At 46.0% G+C, this 27,255-nt stretch overlaps 1 protein-coding gene across 2 annotated transcripts in view; it reads left to right on the top strand.

The window, feature by feature from the left end:
• MANEAL (mannosidase endo-alpha like) overlaps positions 1-27,255 on the top strand; it is a 92,171-nt gene that overhangs the window by 59,712 nt on the left and 5,204 nt on the right. Inside the window, exon 4 of one of the 2 annotated variants that reach the window (XM_068116115.2) lies at positions 1-5,703. This exon is cut by the window's left edge and continues 883 nt beyond it. The exons of the other annotated variant lie outside the window; for it this stretch is intronic. The gene's annotated coding sequence lies outside the window, so the exon portion shown is untranslated. Of the gene's footprint in view, positions 5,704-27,255 lie in introns of those variants that run through there. 2 annotated transcript variants of the gene reach the window in all.

Raw genomic sequence — 27,255 nt, 5'->3', positions numbered from 1 at the left:
ATGACTACAACACAACAACATGCATTTTAAGGCCATTTTCCCTGCTAGAGCGGGGGTTAGCCTTGCGGTCCCCATGACAATCTTCTCCATTTTGCCCTATTTTCTGCATCTCCCCTTGTTAACCCCCTTGCCCGCATTTCTTCTTCCACCATCTTTAGCCAAGTCTTCCTCGGTCTTCCCCGTCCTCTACTTCCTTCTACATTCATTTCCATCACTCTTCTCAACCAATCATATGCCAATGACTGATGTTAAATAAAAGCCCTTTTATTTATTTATCGAAGGAAACGCTTTCTGCCGTGAGATACGATCATTCGTTCCTCCGGGCAGACATTTCTGCATATGTAATATGTATACACATCCTTTAAAGTTTGGGAGGGACCAGAAACTATGCTGGACAGCGCAGTATCATAGCACAGTCAAAATAGCTTCTGACCCAGAAAAAATTGGTACCAAGTGCTGAAAGTCCCAAATAACAGATACTAAATCCGCCAAAGTCCTCTTTAGAGGGGTAGGGGGGGCGGGGCGGGGGATTGAAGTCATAACGTCATAAGTTAATAAATTATATGATGAATAGACTTCTAACTTGCATTTTACAGCGAAATTAAGTCATTTAGAGCATAGGAATGTGTTCATAATTCATAGCAATCTGAATCAAAAGTTTTCAAGGTTATCCAAGGTCACTAAGCTATTATTTATTGTGAACCGTGGTGACTGTCCATGTGTTTGTCTGTCTCCTGTTTACGGTGGCCGCTTTCCACGCTGCGTTTGAAAAGGTCTACATGCAATTTTGAAATGACGGGAGAGCAGGCATGAGTAATGTTGATGCCAAATTTTCTTTTGCAAGCAGGATATTCTGCCCTCCTTTTCGACAAATTGAATCTCTGCCGCCCGATGTTGCACCACCATTTCGCGGGCGGCGGTGTGGGCAGCCCAGAAGCCTCGGTTCTGAGTAAAACCAAGTCCATGCAGCACAATGAAGCACAAAGCACAATGAACCATTAAATAATTGAAATTGATAGATTAACTTAAACTTTTCCCGTCAATGGGGAAGGCTACTCTTCCTTGTAGCATGCATTATGTAATAATTATGTAATGAAATACAGTTGAATAAGGACTGGACTACATGCACAATACATAAAGGGCGGACAAGTGATACAAGAAACATCAAACATGTCAAAAATGTTTCTTTAATTTATATATGTGGAAAAATTACATGCCCAGACCAGGAATTGAACCCAGGCTCTCTGGTGAACCGTAACCGTCCAAAGGTCACCTGCCAAAAAAAGTTTGTCTTTTTTTTTTCTACCAGTGCGAGATTGACTTCTTTATTTGTTTTCACAGTTCTTGTCATGGCAGCTGCCACACAGCTCGATCCATTTTTTTCAGCATGAGCACGTCGATGTGTAAAACTTCCCCTATTTGCAGCGAATAGCAGTTAGCAAGTCAGATGGAGCTGCATCCTTATCCGCCATAATTGGCAGGTCAGGTCAGGACAGGTATGGGAGCATGCGCCGAAGCAGCGTGTCGCCGCATCGACGTTCCGACAGTACTCCAGGGGCCTCCGTCTGGCCACCCCCCAGGCTGATGCCTGGCCCACCCCTATCTCCATGAGATGCCGATCAACCTGATGCAACCACGAGGCATGCGGTCGGCCAGTTGGCCTCTTCCACTCGCGAGACTCCCAAGCTGAGAGTATCTGGTGAGCTGGATCAGCATCCGGAAAGCGAGCCACATGTCCATACAGCCGCAGCTGACGCTCACGGACCATACCGGAAACAAATCTCCTCTGAGTCTCAGCAAGCGCTCGTTGGACACAAAGTCCGACCAGCGATAGCCAAGGATTCTCCGAAGAGACTTGGTTCCAAAGGAGTTAAGTCTCATTCTCTGGCCCTTGGTGAGGGTCCAATCTCGCATCCATAGAGCAAGACTGGAAGCACCAAGGACTTAAAGACTCTGACTTTCGAAAAGAAAGATAATTGGAACCAGTTTCCAGGCCCAGTTAGTTGATGAGTTCTTTTAGCGCGTAACCTGCATGTAGACGCGAAGGCAATGACATTATACGGCTCGTTCAGTCGGTGATATTATTTCTGGTCGGACAACACGATTTGATGTTGCAACGAAGCTCGGGTACCGTGCATATCTCGAATGACAGCATCAGTATCCTTCCCATCGTACATTATTACAAAAAGTTTAAATCCTGCAGCTGGGATTTATTCTACCGTTGCACTATCAAAAATAAATACATCACATATCTTGTGCTTCTCTTGAAAATTGTATCTTTTTTTGAGAATAGCACCTTTACCATGCCCATAAGTTGCGAGGTGGTATCAAAACCGCTCCAAGCAATAATGACATGCAATAAGCTGCCCAATCTTTTCCGCAACTTCTTGAATACTGAAGAACCTTATACCTGTCTTCGATGTTTTATTGAAAAAAAAAAACGTGTGATATTGTAATCGGCTCCGTCTGTCCGCCTCTCTGTCTATCCATCTGTCACGCTATCTCCTAAACAGTTGTGCAGAAAATGACCAAACATGGTAGTTATGGTCACTGCATGGTACGAAGGTGCAAGAGCAGTATTATTTTATTTTTTGGGGTGGGGTCAAAAGGTCAACTGCTAAAAATTGCAATTACAGGAACATTTTAAAACATTTTTTTTGAATGGAACTTTGTGAATGCAATCAACACTGGAGGACGCATTAAATAGGTAACGATCTTTTTTTTGACCTCCAGTTCATGTCCCAGGGGGTGGGTACTTGAGATTACATAGGTCAAAATGAAAAAAGATTAACTCAAAATTTGCCATTTTGTCATTCCTGGTGGATTTTTTTGCCATCTTTCGATTTGCTTTAGTGGGGAGCGTGGGGTTTTCAATGGTGTGCCATCGACTTTGTTCTAGTTGGCACTTGTGATTGCCACATACAGCCATGTCAGCTGTGATTTGTATGTAGGCAGAGGGTTAACCTACCCCACCCCACCCTCTCTTTGAGTGTTCATGATCTTTGGTTGATGGGCCGTGAGAGTAACCATCAAACACTGTGGTGCAAGTTTCCGTACATGTGCCTGACATATTTCATGTATTGGGAAACACCATCGTCTTGAGTCGAACCTGACGTCCACCGTGCATGGAGCAATGCCCCACCATCGAGAAGCGTGTTTGTATGAGATGATACGTCCACATCCACAGATACAACATCCTCAGTGAGAATGGCTACAAGAGATGCTTTGTTTGATTTTTCTCATCTTGTCATTGTTTGTGACTTGTAGTAGTTTCTCTGAACACTGTAGTCTTTTAGAGTCAGTAAAATCTCGTCGACATCGTGCATGCACGAGCACTTTACGAGCACATGAAGAATCGTCTTCTTTGCAACTTAAATAATCCAAATGCAGTTTTGTGACGTGAGTAAGATTCTTCAAGCCTTTCCCTGTAATTTGAACCCACTTTTCATAGCCACGCTTATATTCAGAGAATCCTGGTGAGCGAATGGCACAGTGTTTCTCACGGAAGTGAAAGTCTTCTTTAAATCATCTTCTGCCGTTATATGTTTTTCACATCTGAAACAAAGAAAAATAGTATTATATTGTCATATTTGAAAAGCCCTTAATATTCATTGCACAATAAAATAACCAGTAAATTGTATGTAACAGCAATGAGAACACAAAGTATTGCCTTTAAAAACGCAAGTAGAAAGCCTCTTACGTAATCCATTGATTTATGACATCATAACCTTTTCTTCCCCCAAAGACGATTTTAGCGGATTTTGTATTCTAGAAACACCCGTCCCCTCTGGGAGCAGGTGGGGGTGGGAGTGGGGGAAGAGAGAGGTGGGGCAAATATATATATATTTCAATCCCCACTGTCTCCAGCAGAGGACAGTAATCCACTTGCACTTGTCGGATTGCACTTGTGCGGGCTAAGATTGCGTTGTCTCTCCCTCCCACCCCCGCAATATTTTATTTTGTACCCCTGACCTGACCCTGGGTACCCCCAACACGTATGGAAAATTTGGTGGAAATTGGCCCAGCCGTGTTTTTTTCTATGAATTTCAGAAGTACATACACACATAGAGAATTGCCTTGTTTAATATGGTAGGACATTATTACCCTGTGCACGTTAAGGGAAAAGCAGGGTTAAGCAACTGGCTCATGTATGTCCATCTCTCTGTCTGTCCACAAACGTCAGTTTATGATCGAGGAACAACTTAATTTAAATTGAACGTTATATTTTGAACACAAATGGGAATGTGAATTGGAAAACGAACCTTCCGTTTAGCAGTACTTTGGCTCTGAATTTGTCCTGATCCCTCATGTGCGAAGCGGAGTGAGATAACATTTTTACTCTGTCTAGCTGCCTGGCAGTCAAACAAAATTGAAATTTATTCCAAACAGGAAACGTACTTTTTTTAAGGATGCCATAAAGGACACAAAATAGGGACACAAACAATAGAAGGGACGAAGAACTAATATAACTTGTTAGATAGAGTGGTGTAATAGCTACTGTGTCAATGGCGGTAAACTTCCAGAATTAATTCGTTTATTTGACTTTTACAATCTTTATTTTATTTAAATTGACATGGACTTGAACGCTGTAGAACACAAATCATCTTCTTATCACTTCCAAGAACCTCCAGTTTTGCAGTACTTGGACATGTTAAATAAGGTGGTGTATAAGACTGCTTCAATAGCGCTAAACTTCTGGAATTTGCTTTTCACAAATTTTAAAACCGTTATTTTATTTTAATGGAAGTATAAACTTCAACATTGCATGGGGTAACTTGTTCTATGAACTCTCACGTTTCCTGAATCTCTAGCGATTTTTCAGCTTTGGATGAATGTTTTCTGGGTCGACTCCCCCCCACCCCCCCCACCCCCCTTTTTAGACGACGTATTTCCACTGGACCATTAGAGAAGAAACTGCATCTCCGTTGAACTGTAGCTACTTCCGATGTAATAGCTTTCCATCGCCATTCCTGGATCATTAGGGGCCGTCTATTTATTGCATACGTATGCAAGGGTGGGTACGTGTCTGGCTTTGACTGACGTACAGGAGGGGCTGTGTGCGTGGGCTGTCAAAATTGTCACCACACTTATGTATGTAATAAATCAATGGTCGCTACGACCCTAAAAGTGATTGTGAAGTGATCCTGGTAGTTCTATGGTGAGACGATAGATGTAGTGTTATGTTTTGAAATTATGTAAGTTCGTGAAGGTGTTAAGTGTGCCGTTTTAACAGCACACGTCAAAGAAACAGTTCCGCTGTGGTTAGTGGTGTATTTTGAAATGTGAAAAATTCCGTCATGCATGGTAAAACGTCCAAGCCGTGTACAGGGTGTAAAGGTGCAAGGGTGTAAAGATTAATCGGTAATTGTGCACAGTGTACATTTTCTGTTTATCATTTAAGTATGATTTATGTAGAGTGACGTCACGGTTGTAGTGCTGCATCACAGTGCATGTTTCTTTATCTTTCCAACCATATATACGCTTCCTGTGACCCCATGGTTTGTGTATGACATTTGACCTTTGAAACTCCGTATCTGGTTGGATTCCTTCCTCTTATTGTAAAGAGGTGTACTTGTGTTCCTAAAATGGTTGTTTGCTTTGATCTCTGACCTCTCGTTGATCACCCTGGGGGTGTTTTATTCAATTACTCTGTTTTCTCATATTGCATCATCATTTGGAGGAATAAATGATTTTAAAAATGGTTATTCTATCAACTCATCCCATTTATGCTCACTACCTATGGAGATGGAAATGTGCTTCAAAGTGGATCGAGTCACTTCCTTATCACAAATACTATGAGGTTCCTGAAAGAGTAAACATGGAGGAGGAAATAAATGGGAGAGAAGATTGGGCATCCACGAAGAGTGTGTACGACTGGAGCACACAGATGGTGGAAGAATGACCTGGAGATGGACCTTGGCCTAATAAAAAGGTGTGTGATATACCAAAAGTGATTCTACAAACCAACCCCTTTTAGGTTTAAATCAACCTGATCCGACAACAAACTCTTGGTTGTAATCTCCATAAATGGGAAGCAAGAGGAGCGAGACCTTCCCAGGGCCTATGGTATCAGTCCTTGATTACCTTTGCCAGCTAAGGTGAACAGAGGTTGTGTTCACTCCTGTCTGTTTGTTACTTGTGAAATCGAAGATTCGCAAGTATACTGGTTGGTCTGGTCTGTTATTCTGTCGGTCTGTCTGTTTATCGCCTACTGGTCACATTTTTACACCGATCTTCACAAACTTGACCACCTGGTAGAGGTAGTGATAAGCCAGTAGCCTATTGTTTGAGGTCAATAGGTCAAAGGTCAAGGTCATAAATCGTCAATTTTCAACCATCACGTGATATCTAAATATGGTACAGTATATATATATATATATATATATATATATATATATATATATATATATATATATATATATATATATATTGTCGTGTCGCCCGGCGATTAAGACCACTGGGTGACGAATGGCCGTTCCTTTTTAACTCCATGGCGGCAGCCCAAGAATTGGTGGTACTTTTTGGTGCGAGCAGGATGGAACGAAACAAAGCGTTTACCTGGCGAAACACACAGCCTTATTCTCGAACCCACAACGAATAAACGAACACAAGGAAATTCAACAATAATGGTTTAATGAAAACAAATGCAAGGCGAAATAAAGGTTGAGGTAAAATAAATCCTCCTTTGAGGGACCCTCCATCAGACACAAAAACAGACAAGGGGAAAGATAATAAAATTAAATGTTCCTTTTCGCGCTGGCACTTAACTGTGGCCTTAAAAATGGCGCTTGTGGTGAGGTCTGCAGTGCAAGGTGGCCCGAAGCCGCTCGCGCGGGAAACGCTCCAACAACGGCACGGAGTCGCTTTCCACAGCGCCACAAACGTCAGGTAATTCGTGCGGGCCGCCTTCTTTCGCTCTCCACTTGGTCCGAAGCGCCAAGAGCCCCACAAACTGCCACCAACACCTTCTCATGATCAAAATGGCCAACACCGCTCTTTCTCAGCACCAGGTCCACACACACACCAAATGGCGCCATCTTCCTCTTCCGATCATCCAACAAAGGGACGTGCTCTTCTTCTTCCCTCCCTCATAATCCTGCCCACGCAACCAAGAGCTCCTCACTCTCATCAAAAGTGCACCAAAAAGGCCAGCCTTTTCCTCACAGGTGCAAACCAAAGATGGCCAACCTTCCTCCTCGATTGAAAAACCCCCAGAGCACAATTGACCAATGACCGAGCTCGACCGAACCACCGCATGGTCGTGCTCGACCAATGACAAATTTTGGGGCGTGGCCTGCCGGTTACGATCCTTTGGAGGCGGGGTTTAGCCCAATCGGGAATGTTCTGGGTTCTGTCAGCAGTTATATCGGTTATTGTTGGTTAATGGAGGTGGTTGCATGGCTGGCCTTGTAAATGTAACAAGCGTTACGCCTAGGTCCCCCGTCGGGGAAGTGATGTGAGTTGACAAAGTGGAAGACGCAGAAAACATGCTATGATATGATATTTTGCTCACAAGGTTCAGACATACATGGAGGCGGCCATCTTGGATTTTGACGTGGCGACCCAATTTTCAATAGCGTTCTTCCTTATGCCTAGATACACCCACTATCTTTATAAAAGCTATCTTTGATGCTATCTTTATAAAAGAACTCTCTTCCTCACTCGCCCTGCACTGCCCTCTCTCCACCTCACCCCCAGGAATACCTTTGGCTACGGCTTCCCCTTCGCTCCCACCTTTTGTTCATATGTGTGTTGTACCGTCCACCAAACAGTGATGACTCCATCTACATCTCGCTGTCTGATAACATGGACCAACTTCTATCTACCCATCCCAACTCTCTCTTCCTCATATGTGGTGATTTCAATTGTCACCATGCCAGTTGGCTGGGTGTGGGTACCTCTCTCACCAGCCATGGCTCTTCAGCAAAGGACTTCTGTGACTCACAGGGACTGACACAATCTGTCAATTTCCCGACCCGGATCTCAATCAATGGAGCATCTTCTCTTCTGGACTTGGTTATGACTAACTTCCCTGAAAATGTCTGCTGCTCTTCTTCTGCTCCAATCGGCTCATCTGATCATGTGCTTGTTAAAGTGGACATCTCTCTGACCATTCTCAGAGAGCCTCCTCAGCGTCGACGAGTCTGGCATTTCACTCAGGCCAACTGGCATGGTCTTCAAGCAGCCATCAATCATCTGGACTGGTCTCCCATCTCTACCGCCTCTGACATCAACTCATCCTGGGAATTCTTCCAAAGTAAACTGCTCTCTCTCATGCACAGATTTATCCCATCTCGTCTGCAGTTGTCATACCCTTCCTCCCGTCCATGGTACACGGAATCTTGTGGTGAGGCTATTGCCCAGAAACAACTTGCTTTCGTCTCCTGGAAAGCAAATCCAACGGAAGGAAATCTCATTTCCTTTCACAAAGCCCGAAACAAGTGTGTGTCCACCCTCAGGAGAGCCAGGAAACAATATCTATCCATTCTCAGGACAGAACTCTCTTATCTGTCTCCCTCTTCCAAATCCTGGTGGCGTCTGGTCAAATCTGTTTCTGGTGTTTGTTCCCCCTCCATCCCCTCCCTCACCTCAAACGGCCACACGGCTGACTCCGCGCGTGAAAAAGCTGAATGCCTCAACTCTGTGTTTGCCTCTAAATCTTGTGTCCCAAACCCATCCCTCTCTGTACCCACCGTACCCAGTCGTACCCAGCTGCTCCTGGACTCTGTGTCCTTTACTCCTGACAAGGTGGAAAAGTTTCTGTCAACCCTCGACTCTGATTCTGCAACTGGACCTGACGGCATCAGCCCACGGGTCCTAAAATCTTGTTCTTCCGCTCTTTCACTCCCTCTCTCTGTTCTCTTCACACTCTCTTTTGCTCAAGGTCATCTGCCATCTGCTTGGAAATCTGCCAACATCACCGCTTTGCACAAAAAAGGTGCAAAAACAGATCCTAGCAACTACAGACCAATCAGCCTTCTCCCAATTATCAGTAAAGTCATGGAATCCATCATTGCTTCAGATATGAAATCTTTCCTCTTCTCCAATGGCTTGATCTCTGATCATCAATTTGGTTTCAGACCTGGTCACTCTACTCTGGACATGCTGCTTCTGCTTTCTCAGCAATGGATGGAGGTCCTCAATGCCAAACAGGAAATTCGAGCTGTCTCCCTTGACATATCACGTGCCTTCGATACGGTCTGGCACCCCGCCCTGCTCACCAAACTCTCCTCTGTTGGTATCCATGGAAATCTCCACGCATGGCTGGCGGACTTCCTCTCTAGTCGTAGTCAACGTGTGGCGCTGAATGGGTTTCTCTCATCTCCTCTTCCTGTTCAGGCTGGAGTTCCCCAAGGCAGTGTTCTGGGCCCTGTGCTTTTTCTGGTCTTCATCAATGATCTCCCCGACTCTCTTGAAAATCCTCTCTATCTCTTTGCTGATGACTCTACTCTCTGTCGCTCCATTCTTCATCCGTCAGATCGACAGTCTGCAGCCTCCTCACTCTCTGCAGACCTGGACAAAATCACAGACTGGGCAAACAAGTGGAACATGTCTTTCAATCCTGACAAATCTCACACTCTTACAATGTCTCTCCGAAAAGTCCGACTGGACAACCCTCCCATCTACTTTCTGAATAATCCTCTCCAAGAAGTTCTGTCACTCAAACTTTTGGGTCTCACTATCTGCCATGATCTTTCCTGGGAAAACCACATTTCAAATCTGGCCTCCAAAGCCAGTCGCCGACTGGGCATCCTCCGTCGTGCGAAGTCCTTCCTTGGCACACCTGAGCTCCTCACCACGTACAAGGCTTTCATCCGCAGCTCAATGGAATACTGCTCTCCCCTCTGGGCTGGTGCTCCTGCCTCACACCTAGCTCATCTTCACGCTGTTGAAAGCAAAGCATTCAGAATCATTGGAATCTCCCGCGATGAAGCTAACTCCAAGGGCCTTTCACTCACTCACCGCAGGCAGGTTGGTGGTCTTTCCGTCTTCTACCGACTCCTCTCTGGCCTTGCCCCCCCAGCTCTCTCTGGGCTCTGTCCCGCAAATATTCCTACAGGTCGCACAAGATCTGCCTGCAACCCTCTTATGGTTAAACTGCCAAAATCAAGACTCTCTGCTCACCTTCGCTCCTTCATTCCTCTTTTCTCCCGCCTCTGGAACAAACTCCCTCACTCTCTTCAATCCCACTCCACCCTCCAGGTCTTTAAAACAGCTGTTCACCACCATCTCTTATCTTCCCCCATCCAAAACCTTGATCTTTTCTATCCCCGATAATTTCACCCCAATTCCACTTTTTGAAATACCAACTTCTGACCTGGAAGTCCTTGGTGTCCTTGTGTTTTATACTTCTCCCACCCCCCACCCCCCCCCACCCCTTCCCACGCCTCCTCCCCCCGAGCCCTCTCCCTCCCACACATCTCCCTGCTCTCAAATGTTGTGTGCTCTCAAGTGTTTGTGTGCTTCCCATTCTCTTGTCTTCCGCTCCCTCTTTTTATATATTTTGTTTGTCTGGTTGATTTGTTTGTGAAGTAAATGTCAGCTCTTTCACGAGCCTCGATTCAGTATACAAAAAAAACCAAAAAAAAAAACCCACACACCAGAAGGTACTTCGCTTATTCTTCAAGATATTTCGCTCACAAGGTTCAGACATATATATATATGGTGGCGGCCGTCCTGGATTTTGACGTGGCGACCCACTGTACAATAGCGGTCTTCCTTATGCCGAGATACACCCACACACCAAATTAGAAGTTGGTACTTCGCTTATCTTTCAAGATATTCTTCTCACAAGATTCAGACATACATGGCGGCGGCCATCTTGGATTTTGACGTGGCGACCCAATATTCAACAGCGTTCTTCCTTATGCGCAGATACACCCACACACCAGAATAGAAGTTCGTAGTTCGTTTATTTTTCAAGATATTTCGCTCACAAGATTCAGGCATATATATGGTGGCGGCCATCTTGGATTTTGACGTCGCGACCCAATTTTCAATAGCCTTCTTCCTTATGGCGAGACACACCCACACACCAAATTAGAAGTTGGTACTTCGCTTATTTTTCAAGATATGCAGGTTACAATGTTCAGACATACATGGCATCAGACATACATGGCGGCGGCCATCTTGGATTTTGACGTGGCGACCCAATTTTAAACAGCGTTCTTGCTTCTGCCTAGATACACCCACACACCAGATTAGCAGTTGGTACTTAACTTATTTTTCAAGATATTTCGCTCACAAGGTTCAGACATATATATGGTGGCGGCCATCTTGGATTTTGACGTGGCGACCCAATTTTCAATGGCGTTCTTCCTTATGCCGAGATACACCCACACACCAAATTATAAGTTGGTACTTTGCTTATTTTTCAAGATATTCATCTCACAAGTTTCAGACATACATGGCGGCGGCCATCTTGGCTTTTGACGTGGCGACCCGATTTTAAACAGCCTTCTTCCTTGTGCCTCGATACACCCACACACCAGATTAGAGGTTGGTACTTCGCTTATTTTTCGAGATATTTCGCTCACAAGTTTCAGACATATATATGGTGGCGGCCATCTTGGATTTTGAAGTGGCGACCCAATTTCAACAGCGTTCGTCCTTATGCCGAGATACACCCACACACCAAATTATAAGTTGGTACTTCGCTTATTTTTCAAGATATTCATCTCACAAGGTTCAGACATACATGGCGGCGGCCATCTTGGATTTTGACGTGGCGACCCAATTTTCAATAGCATTCTTCCTTATGCCTAGATACATCCACACACCAGATTAGAAGTTGGTACTTCGCTTATTTTTCAAGATATTTCGCTCACAAGGTTCAGAGATATATATGGTGGCAGCCATCTTGGATTTTTACGTGGCGACCCAATTTTCAATGGCGTTCTTCCTTATGCCGAGATACACCCACACACAAAATTAGAAGTTGGTACTTCGCTTATTGTCCCCCGTCGCACAGCGTAGCGAAAGGGGGACTATGGCTTTCCCCTCCGTCCGTGTGTCCGTCCGTCCGTCCGTCCGTGTGTGCGTGCGGGCGTGCGTGTTTGCGTGCGGGCGTGCGTGCGTGCATAAGCGAAGGACCGCATTCGAATTTGGTGTGTGGGTGCAACCCACGTCAAAATCCAAGATGGCCGCCGCCATGTATGTCTGATGCCATGTATGTCTGAACCTTGTGAGATGAATATCTTGAAAAATAAGCGAAGTACCAACTTCTAATCTGGTGTGTGGGTGTATCTCGGCATCAGGAAGAACGCTATTGAAAATTGGGTCGCCACGTCAAAATCTAAAATGGCCGCCGCCATGTATGTCTGAACCTTGTGAGATGAATATCTTGAAAAATAAGCGAAGTACCAACGTCTAATTTGGTGTGTGGGTGTATCTCGGCATAAGGAAGAACGCCATTGAAAATTGGGTCGCCACGTCAAAATCCAAGATGGCCGCCTCCATGTATGTCTGAACCTTGTGAGCGAAATATCATATCATAGCATGTTTTCTGCATCTTCCACTTTGTCAACTCACATCACTTCACCGACGGGGGACCTAGGCTTAACGCTTGTTTTTTAAGATATTCATCTCACAAGGTTCAGACATACATGGCGGCGGCCATCTTGGATTTTGACGTGGCGACCCAATTTTCAACTGCGTTCTTCCTTGTGCCTAGATACACCCACACACCAGATTAGAAATTGGAACTTCGCTTATTTTTCAAGATATTCATCTCACAAGGTTCAGACATATATGGCGGTGGCCATCTTGGATTTTGACGTGGCGACCCAATTTTCAATAGCTTTCTTATACCTAGATACACCCACACACCAGATTAGAAGTTGGTACTTCGCTTATTTTTCAAGATATTCAGCTCACAAGGTTCAGACATACATGGCATCAGACATACATGGCGGCGGCCATCTTGGATTTTGACGGGGTTGCACCCACACACCAAATTCGAAGGCGGTCCTTCCCTTACGCACGCCTGCACGCACGCACGCACGGACGGACACACGGACGGAGGGGAAAACCATAGTCCCCCTTTCGCTCCGCGGTGCGACGGGGGACAAAAACGTAGGGCTCAGCTTCACCCCCCATGTGAAGATACATAACAATCTTAAGCTCTCGTTACCCTACTTAAATACATCGAGGTGTCTCCTACTCGTCCACGGTCCATGCTATAACTATACAATCCTATCGGTACTATGGGATTCCATCATCGACCCCCACAAAAGTAACAATACGAGTATATTATACTGTATATAAAAATGAAAACACGGTTAAGCCGTGTTACTATGACTCTTAATTATATACTGTTTGCACCCTGACTATTGAAATTAATTACGTACTTTAGAAATGTACCTTTAAAACCTTTCAACCCTTTAGACTGCTGGGACCCATTAGCCCTTTGAAGACCCTTTTAGACTCTTTAGATGTCGTTAGACATTTACATCGTTTTGGCCCCTCTATACCTTTTAGACGCATAGCCTCCTCAGACACTTAAACAATTAAGACCCTTGAAGCGCCCCTAAAACTATTAAGACCCCCAATACACTGAAGACCCTTTAGACCCCTAAGACACTGAAGACCCTTATCTTTAAGACTCTTTCAACGCTTTAGACATCTTTAGATCCCTTCACGCTTTAGACCTTTTACAGTATCCTCAGAGAGTATTCACACCCTCTGACTTTTTTACTCCCGCAAGGGAGTAATGCATTCACTCGTGTGGGTGTGTGTGTGTGTGTGTGTGTTCATGGGTTCGCGAACAAGATATCTGGAAAGGTTCTGAACGGATTTGGATGAAAGTTGGTGGGATGATTGCCCTTGGGATAAGGAAGAATTGATTAGTTTTTGGTGAAGCTCAGGATATTATTCCCAATCCTGGAATGGCCAAGTCAAAGCCCGGATCTAAATCCCATCGAGATGTTGTGGGGGGATTTGAAACGAGCTGTGCATGCAGGAAACCTCTCAAACATCGCACAGCTGAAAGAATTCTGCATGGAGGAGTGGGCAAAAATTTCTCCCAGTCGATGTCAGAGACTGTTAGACAGTTATAAGAAACGCCTACTTGAGGTTGTTTCTGCCAAAGGGGGCAATACCACCTATTAGAGCCAAGGGTGTACTTACTTTTTCCACATGCGAAATTTGCATTTATGTTTATTTAAATTATACAATGGACTACAAAATGTAAATGTTTCATGACATTTGTTATATTATATCACCTTTATCGATCAATATTGTTGAAATGAAGATCAAATAGCTGTATGTTGAAATATGTTGAAAAAGTCAAAACTTTACATGGCATGGGGTGTACTTACTTTTTCACGTGACTGTAGATAAAATCGAGATTTCTTTATCACTGATCTACACATAATACCTCATAATGTCAGAGTGGATTTTTTTGGTGGGGAATTTTTTTACAAAATAATTAAAAATGAAAAGCTGAATTGTCTCAAGTCAATAAGTATTCAAGCCCTTTGCTATGACACTCCAAATTAAGCTCAGGTAAATCGAATTGTCTTTGATCATCCTTGGGATGTCTCTACAACTTGATTGGAGTCTACCTGTGGCCAATTCAATTGATTGGACATGATTTAGAAAGAAACACCTCTCTATACAAGGTCCCACAGTTGACAGTCCATGTCAGAGCAGAAACTCCATCTGGCCATCCGACCAAACTGAGTAACCAGGCAAGAAGGATCTTTGGTCAGGGAGGTGACCAAGAACCCAATGACCTCTCTGACAGAACTACAAAGTTTCTTGGCTGAGATGGGAGAACCTACAAGAAGGACCCTGCAGTAATTCACAAACCTAGGCTTGATGGGAGAGTGGCCAGATGGCAGCCACTCCTGAGAAAAAGACACATGACAGCATGCCTGGAGTTTGCAAAGAGGCACCTGAAACATTGAGAGCATGAGGGAAAATATTCTGTGATCTGATGAGAGGAAAATCGAAACCTTTGGCCTGAATGCAAAGTGTTACATCTGGCGGAAACCGAGCACAGCTCATCATCCATCTAACACCTTCCCTACCAAGCATGGTGGTGGCAGCATCATGCTATGGGGATGCTTTTCAGCAGCAGAGACTGGGAGACTTGTAAGGATAGAGGGAACAATTAATGGAGCCAAATACAGGCAAATCCTTGAGGAGGACCTGCTTCAGAGTGCAAAAGACCAAAGACTGAGGTGAAGATTTACATCCAACAGGACAATGATCCCAAGCAAACAGCCAAAGCAACACTGGAATGGCTTCAGAACAAGAACGTGAAAGTTCTTGAGTGGCCCAGTCAAAGCCCAGACTTGAATCCCATTGAGAATCTGTGGAAAGACTTGAAGATTGCTGTTCACCGAGACTTTCCATCTAACTTGACAGAGCTTGAGAAAATCTGCAAGGAAGAGTGGGAGAAACTCACCAAATCCAGATGTGGAAAGCTAATATAGACATACCCAAGAAGACTCAAAGCTGTAATCGCTGCCAAAGGTGCTTCTATGAAGTATAGACTGAGGGGGTTGAATACTTTTGCAAATTAGATATTTCTGCATTTAAATTTTACATTTTTTTTTTCTATTCCAAAAAAAGATCCCATTAAAAAATGACATTATGGGGTATTATGTGTAGATCAGTGACAAAAAACTCGATTTTATCTATTTTTAATTTAAGTTGTAATGCAACAAAATGTGAAAAAAGTCAAGGGGTGTGAATACTTTCTGGAGGCAATGCATCCCCTTTAGACCCATATAACCTGAAGACTTACACCCCTTAAGTCCCTTTAGACCCCTTACATCTTTCATACAGATTAGACAGCTTGGACCCTTGAACATTGAGAGCTTTAGACCACTTGAATACTAACTACTATTGGAATGTACCCTTTAGACCAGGGGTTCCCAAACTTAGGGTCGCGACCCAAACTTGGAAAGAAAAACAAGCCTCAAAATCCCGGTTTTTGATTGAAAAAAGGGGGTTTTCACATCGAAAGTGCTTTCTCTGACAATATTTATCGGAGGTACCAGTACCATTTGGGTCGTGGACAAAATGTTTGGATCCACTGCTTTAGACCATCGAGAACCTTTTAAGCGCACACCCCGCAAACATCTATAGTCTTCTTTCAAAACACACAGACTCTACTTTTTCAGCAAGTAATGCGCAAACTTGACCCACCCACGGGGTGGGTATTCTGCTCGTACTGTATACAAAACCAAAAAGCACAGTTGGATGGTGACCCTGGTCGAGGTGTAGTCTTAGTCGACCCCTGTGAGTATGTCTTAATTACTTATTATTTAACCTTGACTACATCTATTAATTACCTATATTAATTATGGACTTTTGGACCATACCTTTCAGACATGTAGACCTTTGAGACCATTTTAAACCTTTTATATGCTTTAAACCTTTGCACCCTTTAGACCCCTTAGGCTTAGATCCTTGAGACCCCCAATAACTTTTGGACCCCTAAATCCCACAAAGACCCCGAAGACCTTTCTTAACCTTTAAACTCTTTATAACCCTAAGACCCCTCATGACCTCAAGACCCTTTTAGACCCATAAGGCCCTTTCTAACTTTAAGACCCATTATACCCCTAAGACTGATAAGACCCCTCAAGATCCTTTAGTCCTCAGACCCTTTTGGTTCCCAATACCGCGTCGACCCTATAGACCCCCATTTTAACCCTTAGTCCCCTAAACCCTATATACCTCGTTCGATCTTCTGTCTGAGGACCTTCTGCAATAACACTTAAGGTTCACCAGTCACCTGCATTAACACTTGAACCCTAACCCTAATCAAATGCCCCTCCACCCTTCCCCACCCTTCCCCACCCTATACTATATTTAAAAAAAATAATTTAAGCGATTCTTCACCATTGAGTGTTGGGGCCAAAAACGATATATAGCACGATATCTCAAAAAGTTGTGGCCGAGTTATGACAAAACTTTGTGGATGAGTTGGGTAGGTGACATGAACAAGCCGATTCAATTTTGGTTCAGGGCCGAATCCAGATCTGGCCTTTCAGTGGGATACAAAACGTAAACTGATCAGCCAGGTGGAGGTATGCGTTCCACCGAGCCCTTCTAGTTGTTATAGGATTACCCCATCATTTTTAGGGGTTTTACAAAATCTCATCGGCGCGTAGCAGAGAGTACATGTACGCCATCCTTTGGAGGACACATTAAGCCGGCTGTTTTGTATGCCAACATTCAAGGACCTTAAAGATCCCCACTACCTTTTTGTAAAGAGTAGGTCACTGTGTGTGGATACTCTGCCCAAAATTCCAGGCCGAGCTTGAGGCTCTTTTGGCTTTCCATAGATATCATGATTACATAATATGAAGCCTTTGTATAGATGTTACCTGATTACCTGCATGCAGCTTTATTTAAAAACAGACAAACCAGCTGATATTCACATATTCCTTTACCTACATTCTGATACAGAGCTTCATTAACATTTTTGGGTGATATATGATTAGTATCCCGAGTTATAATTAGTGCTTTATGTAAGTTGATAACAATTACACGTTTTGAAATCATGATTGTTTATTAAAATAAAGGACATTTCAGAATCTTCCAACAAATCTCCACCAGAGAGCAATCTCTTACCGGTGTGTGAGCAACAGAAATACCTTGGAGGGGATTGAAATGTAAGGAAATGTCTTTTTTTTCCCATAGCGTCATAGCGTTCATAGCGTCATAGCGTCATAGCGTCATCACGTGATCGCTCTGAGCGTCATAGCGATTTTTTTTCCCATAGCGTCATAGCGTTCATAGCGTCATAGCGTCATCACGTGATCGCTCTGAGCGTCATAGCGATTTTTTTTTTCATAGCGTCATAGCGGTCATAGCGTTCATAGCGTCATATCGTTCATAGCGTCATCACGTGATCGCTCTGAGCGAATCAGCGCCCACCTGCTCTGATTCCGTTGATTCCGTGCGCTGAAATGCGCTGAGGTAAATATGAATAAAAAATATGGATCGTCAAATATTTTGAGTTCGGCCATGTTCGTCCCAGGCTCAATGGCCATGTCTATGCCAAATATCAAGCACGTAAGCCTCTCCGTTTAGGAGTCTATCGGTAACATTACACACACACACAAACTGTGTTTTATATATACTAGGGCATGCCCGTACTATATATATATCTAAAATTATATCCCCCCCCTCTATTTACATGAAATGGTTTGGTCCATTCGCAAAGCCAAAGCGGACGGCTTGCGAGTACGGTGACAATCTCCCCCCTCTATTTACATGAAATGGTTTGGTCCAAAGCGAACGGCTTGCGAGTACGGTGACAATCCCCCCCCCCCCCCCCCCCCTCTATTTACATGGAATGGTTTGGTCCAAAGCGAACGGCTTGCGAGTACGGTGACAATCCCCCCCCTCTATTTACATGCAATGGTTTGGTCCAAAGCGAACGGCTTGCGGAGTTTGGTAAAGAAATCGCCATAGCTCGGTAACTACTTCTCCGATTAATTTAAAACCTTGAAAAGGCACATCCTCGGGTCCCCAGCAATATACCTGGCAAGTTTCAAGTATATCGGACCGGTAGTTGTCGAGAAACAGCGGTCGCATACAGACACACACACAGACACACACACAGAGATTACTGGAATTATAGATAGACTAGGGCATGCCCGTACTATATATATATCTAAAAGTATATCCCCCCCCCCCCCCCCTCTATTTACATGCAATGGTTTGGTCCAAAGCGAACGGCTTGCGAGTACGGTGACAATCCCCCCCCCCCTCTATTTACATGAAATGGTTTGGTCCAAAGCGAACGGCTTGCGAGTACGGTGACAATCCCCCCCCCCCCCCCCCCCCTCTATTTACATGAAATGGTTTGGTCCAAAGCGAACGGCTTGCGAGTACGGTGACAACTGACAATCCCCCCCCTCTATTTACATGAAATGGTTTGGTCCAAAGCTAACGGCCTGCGGACGCGGAGTTTGGTAAAGAAATCGCCATCGCGTGCACAAATGCGCAGGAAAGCGAATGAATCGCAAATTAGTTTAAAAACATAGTTTAACGCTCGAGCGAGTTTAACGCAATCGCAAATCGCATCGCAAAGCGAAAGAATCGCAAATTAGTTGTAATTAGTTTTAAAACATAGTTTAATGCCAACATAGCGCCAACATAGTTTGCCGACGGGAAATAAATGAATACGCTCTCAAATGTGCCATCCGAGGCAGAGTCTGTTCGGCACGTTCGGCACACGTGATAGCTCGCTGCTCTCTGATTGGTTGAATCGTTTTTTGGACATAGCTCGGTAAGTAATTGTCCGATTAATATGAAACCTTGAAAAGGCACATCCTCGGGTCCCCAGCAATATACCTGGCAAGTTTCAAGTATATCGGACCCGTGGTTGTCGAGAAACAGCGGTCGCATACACACACACACACACACACACACACACACACACAGAGATTAGTGGAATTATAGATAGATATAGATAATTCCATTCGCTTGTATATTGAAAAAAACGGCCATCCTTAGGTAAGCCAGAAATCATCTTGGTAATCTCAAGGCTAAACTATCCAACCCGGTAAACTTCAATCTCAGTGGTTCCTCGTCAAGTCCTCCTCTGGTGTCTGCTTCTGATCCATCACGTCTCTCACCTCAAACGAGATCACGCTCCAGATAAGGAAGGGTGTCTCAACTTGGTGCTTGCCTCCAAATCTTCATTTATGTATATAACAGGTCAGGATCTTCATTTACATATGGCAAGTCAACGAACTTCATTTACTTGAACGGTCAGGAACCCTCATTTACATAACATGTCGGATACCTTCATTTACATAACAGGTCAGATACCTTCATTTACATAACAGGTCAGATACCTTCATTTACATAGCAGGTCATGGACCTTCATTTACATAACAGGTCAGATACCTCCATTTACATAGCAGGTCATGGACCTTCATTTGCCTATCAGGTCAAGGACCTTCATTTACATAACAGGTCAGATACCTTCATTTACATAGCAGGTCATGGACCTTCATTTACATAACAGGTCAGATACCTCCATTTACATAGCAGGTCATGGACCTTCATTTGCCTATCAGGTCAAGGACCTTCATTAACATCACAGGTCAGATACCTTCATTTACATATCAGGTCAAGGACCTTCATTTACATAACAGGTCAGATACCTTCATTTACATAGCAGGTCATGGACCTTCATTTACATAGTAGGCCATGGACCTTCATTTACATAGCAGGTCACAGACCTTCATTTACATAACAGGTCAGATACCTTCATTTACATATCAGGTCAAGGACCTTCATTTACATAACAGGTCAGATACCTTCATTTACATAGCAGGTCACAGACCTTCATTTACATAGCAGGTCATGGACCTTCATTTATATAGCAGGCCATGGACCTTCATTTACATAGTAGGTCACAGACCTTCATTTACATGACAGGTCAGATACCTTCATTTACATAGCAGGTCATGGACCTTAGTTTACATAACAGGTCAGATACCTTCTGTTGTGAAAATCAAGATACAACAGCAACCCCAAAGTAGGTTTAATCGTAATTCGTTCTCAACATCATCTAGAGAGAAACCAATAAACATGGTATTAATAATACATACAGGTGAATACAGGTGCGGACAGGCTGTATGACTATAAAAGCTTTGATACATATTGCAGACACGTTACCTTTCTAAGGGAAGCCCAGAGAAGCTCTAGAGGTACATCGCTAGGGTTACATCGTGGTGACGGATCTACATCGCCTGTCCGCGCTGATATATATATATAGGAACCGAGAAAGGGTCGCGTAGCGGCCATGAGGCGAATAACATCAGTGTCGTAATTTGGATGACGATTTCATTACATTCTCCCCGCGCTTAGATCCAAACTCGGCGGTGAAGAACAGCAGACACATACAGAGGAATACATAGGAATGCAAAGAACGAAATACATTGGAAAGATGTCACTGCCGGTCGAACGTCCAAGGGGCCATCAATCCCGATGGCAGGGTTACTGCATTTCAGCCAGTTAGCCCGGTTAGCAATCAATCTCCAGCTATAGATATAGCCCTCATGATAATTAGAGATGATGGATGAATTGTATGTATACATCTTCCTCTGCAATCGAATAGAAAACAATTATTATGTATGGTACTTTAATGTTTATGGCGTAGCCCATTGGGCAATGCCGTCAAGAACAGTGCTGGTCCATCTGTATGTATGTATGTATGTATGTATGTCCCCTCAAACGTATACCAATCAGAACATGACATGGCGATGATCTGGTCTGGCAGAGGATCTGGTCACATGACATGGCGATGTGTTACATCTGGAGGAAGTCCCAGTCAAAGATATCGGACCGAGCAAGCAGTGGTCATCCCAGGGAGAAGACGTTGAGCCCGTGGGTAGTAGTAGTCTTCCTGTGGGGTAGTCTGAGTAGATAAGGGTACCTCGGTGAACAGTGAGAAACGGCTCAGTAGCTAGATGGGTAAGGTGTACCTTTGAGATTCGCAACTCATTACATAAGGTGTGCCATGACGAAGAGCGACTGGCCATACGACGCAAAGCAACGCATTACAGGCAGATGTCGGTGTGGCAGATGTGTAATCCATAACAGTAAGTAAGAAGACCATTACAGTAGGTCTGTACCCGTGGCTCCCAAGGGTACATACGCAGTACAAGCGCATGTAGCGGCACGCGAATCTACCGTTGGCAGCGATCGCACGAGTCACGAGCGGCCTCTGAAGGCTGCCTGGACGACCGGCATGGCCGACGACGCACAAACGGTCGAAACGCGCCTCTCCAGCGAAGCGCGCAGGACCGCCGGGATGCATATGGCAAGCTTGTCCATCTGCACCGCGCGGGGAGGATCGGAGAAGATCGGCAGACCGAGAGAGTCCCGGCTGGACAAACCATGTTTGTCCCAGCGTCGTCCCGGATCGTTATGATTGATTGTCATGATTGTCACGCGGATCGGAGAAGATCGGCAGACCGAGAGAGTTCCGGCTGGACAAACCATGTTTGTCCCAGCGTCGTCCCGGATCGTTATGATTGATTGCCATGATTGTCACGCCAGATGACCCGGATGGATTGGCCATCCCGGATGTCCGACCGATCCATCCAGTTGACGCCATCGTTGCATGGCACGGATCCAGCCGGACCGCAGATGGATCGACCATCCACGGACGCAATGGCACAGAGAAGGCCCGGATGGATCGGCCATCCCGGATGTCCGACCGATCCATCCAGTTGACGCCATCGTGGCATGGCACGGATCCAGCCGGACCGCGGTTGGATCGTCCATCCACGGACGCAATACCGCAGTGCAGCTCATTGAGGCTGCATTGGGAGGGAGAGGTGTACTCTATTTGATTGATTAATTGTATATTTAAAATCAATAAAAGATTATCACAAAATATTTTCATAATCAATTGGCGCATCGCATAACTAACCCACAAGGGGCGAGGAGGGAGTCGCCACCCGGGCGAGCAACAAGAACCTCCCGGGTCCCCACAAGAGTCGAGGTGGCCCGATCACAGGGATGGGCCATGTCGAGAAAACAAAAGGTCGCAGGGGCCATGGGTCACGGTGTACCCAGTGAGACCAGCGCGACCTCACGGGAGCGCGGCAGATTAGCAACATGGTCATATCCCTAGGACATACTATCCACAAACCGCAAGAATAACGAGGTAGACAAAACATCAGTTAAAGAGGTGGCTGCAGTGCGCTGCATACCGAAGACAGACGACCTTCACAGTCTGGGTCAGGCTGAGTCACAGTCAGACTGGGGCATAGGGAAACGGAATCAGACGAGGCAAGAGCTCTGTCCGATAACAACGTGCCCAGAGTCAAGGACGAGCACGCAGTACGGTGTCCTCGTTACATGCGCAGGCGACGAGGGAGTCGGGCGCGACGCTCAATGTCACGAGGTCACCGTGTACTCCCACCGCGGTGACCCTGAGGGAGCGCCGCGGTACGTTGTACACGTCGTTACGTAAAGGACAATTAGTACATAGAAAGGTAACGAATCCCCGATGAGACCGCGGGAAGCACGCCATTACGCAAATGACGCCGCGAAGCGAACGCGTCTAAGATGCTGTAAAGCGTACGCGTGATACAGTCGATGACGTCATCAAGTAGGTCGGGCGGGTTTGACGGCGAGCTCCAGCCGGGCGGCATCCCCAGACGGAGCAAAGCAGCACACCGAAATCCAACGTCTCGCGCGCAGCAGCACCCGAGCGAGCCCGAGATCGGCACACGGCACACGAACCCGGCCGGCGGCGAAAGCATCATCTAGGGCGCACCGCGTACGAGGGAAACCGAAAGCCGCGTCTCGGCCCGTTGATCCAGAGCGGGCGAGCCCGCCGAGCCGAGGGGCGAGCACGCCCGGCAGCGACAGACCGCACGACCCGAAGCAGCGCCCCGCCTGCCTGGCTGTCGGGTCTAAGGAGCGATCACATACAACGCCCTGAAGTAGCATCTCATATGAGGTGCATCGAGCATGAAGGATGAAGAGGAGGCCTTTCAGTCCGACAAGCCTGCTCTACACCAACACTACATAAACGCAATATAACGCAATCCAACAGCTTATCGAATTAAATAATTGGGTGAAACGCGGGGTGTAAAAAAAAGAATGAAAGCATTCGGTCCACATACATTCCATGCACAGCATTTTTACAATGGTCGCAGGTGGTTAACGCATACGCCGTTTGATCAAGTAAAACAAAGGACGAAGAAGAACGATCACTTATAGAATACACATGGTAGTCAGGTATACGATCAACCATTAGAAGCATATGCCCGTGTGTCGTGAAAGGCTATGAAGGTCCCGCTCGACGTCCATAGAAACTCATCCGTGCTGCGACGAGTCGTCGCATGGTGCCAAGCGAGCCTCCATTGAGGCGAATCCGGGCAGCGGAGTCGCCGACCTCGGGGGAGCAGCTGCTATCGCAGGTGGGATTGCGACGGCCGCGATAAGAATCGCCGGCCTCACCGAGTGCTCGTCGCATGGCGCCAACGCCAAGCGAGCCTCCAAGGAGGCGATTCCGGGCAGCGGAGTTCGCCGGCCTCGGGGAGTAGCTGCTACATGCAGGTGGGATTGCGACAGCCGCGATCAGAATCGCCGGCCTCACAGAGTGCCCGCGAGAGGAACCGCATGCAAAGGGGTCCATCCAGTGAAGAGGCGGCGCGCGCAACTGGCGCGTCGTGCATTTGTAGTGATTCCTTCCAGCGACGGTGCGGTGCCACGCGAAGGGTGCCACGTGTAGGAGGTGATCGGAATCAGGATGGGATCGCGGGCCTCCCAGAGTAGTAGCACGCGATGGGAGCAGTGCACGTCGATTCGCGTGGAGGAGGTGGTTCCACCGAGTATCGAGTGGTCGGGGTGAGCCGGTCGTGAGAGGCACGGCGTGCTTCCGACGAGCAGCGCGCGTTCGCGCGGAGGAGATGGGCCACAGAGTAGCGAGTGGTCGGAGTGGAGCCGGTCGTGAGAGGCACGGCGTGATTCCGACGAGCAGCGCGCGTTCGCGCGGAGGAGATGGGCCACAGAGTAGGCGAGTGGTCGGAGTGGAGCCGGTCGTGAGAGAGAGATGTGACTCGGAGTAGATGGGCCACTGAGTAGCGAGTGGTCGGAGTGTGCCGTCCGTGTGGAGGCATAGCCGACATGGGAGACGTGATCACTCGCGTAGGAATCTCAACTCGGGCCGAGGCACGCATATCTAGGATGAATCCCTCGGACGGAGCCGTTAGTGCTTCCGAGCTGCGATCGGACGGGTAGGCCGGCGGCTCCAAGCGGGTCCGTCGTTCCGACGCGGTCTCAACCGCGTGCAAAAGCAAACGAGCATCGTGCTCCAGGCATCGAGCCGGAGTCCGTCACGCCTGCTCTGGCGTTCGGGTCTCATGAGAGCAGGTCGCTTTTTGTCGACGCGGTCCCGCGAAAAGGCTTGCGACGTCCCGTCTTTCGAGGCAGGCCGGCAGCGAGAGTAGTCGGAGCTCCGTTGCTGGAGCTAGCTCGACGGGTCCTCCGCTGGGCATTCTTCTCCGAGGCGAGCAGTGCAGGAGCGATGTCAGGAGAGGAATTACGATTAAGTGTTGTGAAAATCAAGATACAACAGCAACCCCAAAGTAGGTTTAATCGTAATTCGTTCTCAACATCATCTAGAGAGAAACCAATAAACATGGTATTAATAATACATACAGGTGAATACAGGTGCGGACAGGCTGTATGACTATAAAAGCTTTGATACATATTGCAGACACGTTACCTTTCTAAGGGAAGCCCAGAGAAGCTCTAGAGGTACATCGCTAGGGTTACATCGTGGTGACGGATCTACATCGCCTGTCCGCGCTGATATATATATATAGGAACCGAGAAAGGGTCGCGTAGCGGCCATGAGGCGAATAACATCAGTGTCGTAATTTGGATGACGATTTCATTACACCTTCATTTACATAGCAGGTCAAGGACCTTCATTTACATAGGTCATGGACCTTCATTTGCATATCAGGTCAAGGACCTTCATTTACATAACAGGTCAGATACCTTCATTTACATAGCAGGTCATGGACCTTCATTTACATAGCAGTTCACAGACCTTCATTTACATAACAGGTAAGATACCTTCATTTACATAGCAGGTCACGGACCTTCATTTACATAACAGGTCAGATACCTTCATTTACATAGCAGGTCATGGAGCTTCATTTACATAGCAGGTCACAGACCTTCATTTACATAACAGGTCAGATACCTTCATTTACATAGCAGGTCATGGACCTTCATTTGCATATCAGGTCAAGGACCTTCATTTACATAACAGGGCAGATACCTTCTGTGATGAAAATGTATCCAAGTTGCGACCCAGGCGCCATTACCGCTTCTCTCCACTACGTGGCTATTATAAGAACTTAGCCCCGAGTCGCGAAGCGCAGTCCTGAGACATTTATCATGCTTTATCCACGTGTATGCTTAGAATGCTAAGGGAACCACTTTTCATGTAGCTTGCTTGCGTGCTTGACTATGATACTCTTATTGCTTACTAGCAGAAGTACCCGGCATTGCCGGGCGGTGGAGGGGAGGGGGAGGGGGAAGGGGAGGGGAGGGGAACGGGGGGAGAGCGAGCCCCTTGGTAAAGCGAGCGATTTTTTTTTTTCATAGCGTCATAGCGTCATAGCGTCATAGCGTTTTATAGCGTCATAGCGTTCATAGCGTCATAGCGATTTTTTTTTCATAGCGTCATAGCGTTCATAGCGTCATAGTGTTCATATCGTTCATAGCGTCATAGCGATTTTTTTTTTCATAGCGTCATAGCGTTCATAGCGTCATAGCGTTCATATCGTTCATAGCGTCATAGCGTTCATAGCGTTTCATAGCGTCATAGCGATTTTTTTTTTCATAGCGTCATAGCGTCATAGCGTCATATCGTTCATAGCGTTCATAGCTTCATAGCGTTTCATAGCGTCATAACGTCATAGCGTTTCATAGCGTCATAGCGATTTTTTGTTCATAGCGTTCATAGCGTCATAGCGTCATCATGTGATCGCTCTGAGCGAATCAGTCTATCGGTAACATTACACACACACACACACACACACACACACACACACACACACACACACACACACACACACAAACTGTGTTTTATACAGACTTGGCATTTAATATGGAATCTTTTTTTTTTCTTGACTTGGGTTTACTTTCTGAACTCAGTATATCAATCTAGTGAGTTTCTTTTACCCTTCGGTGATGTCTTTGTTGAAAGAACCAGGGCTACTGATTGTCTTTCGCAGCAAGAAGTCAATAACAGGATTATATCACAGGTGGCGTGACAAAATGTAAGGACAGGTACATTTGACGATTGGCTTCACAATCGGGTTGTTGCGTTCTGTATTAGTGGAAAACAAATGCTGCACGTCTACAAAAGTTATTACCGCTTCCTCTGGAGATGGTCCGTCAACTCGACAATACTGTTTGTCATGGAGTGGTGGCTTTACGAAATTACAGCATGAAAGAGCGTGCTATTGCTCGGCAGTATGGCATCACTCAAGGTCAGGTGTCAAAGATCCTGAAACGAAATGCTCAGAGGGGTGTCCCTACTCCAATACCGAGGCCAGTACGTCCCCGCAGAACCACAAGGAGAGATGATCGCCAGGTGCACCGGTTAGGCCGCAATGGTCGTACCAAGTCAGCTTATCGGCTAAGGGCTGAGTGGCAGCAACTGACAAATGTGCCTGTATCCAGAAGGCTAGTCAACCAACGACTGGTTCAAGCAGGCTATCGTGCCAGGCA

The sequence above is a fragment of the Myxine glutinosa genome, chromosome 5 (genome assembly GCF_964187855.1).
Source record: "Myxine glutinosa chromosome 5, kmMyxGlut1.1, whole genome shotgun sequence".
In the NCBI taxonomy this organism is placed as follows: domain Eukaryota; kingdom Metazoa; phylum Chordata; class Myxini; order Myxiniformes; family Myxinidae; genus Myxine; species Myxine glutinosa.
Note: the sequence above shows the minus strand (reverse complement) of the source record. Positions and strands in the feature narration are given on the sequence as shown.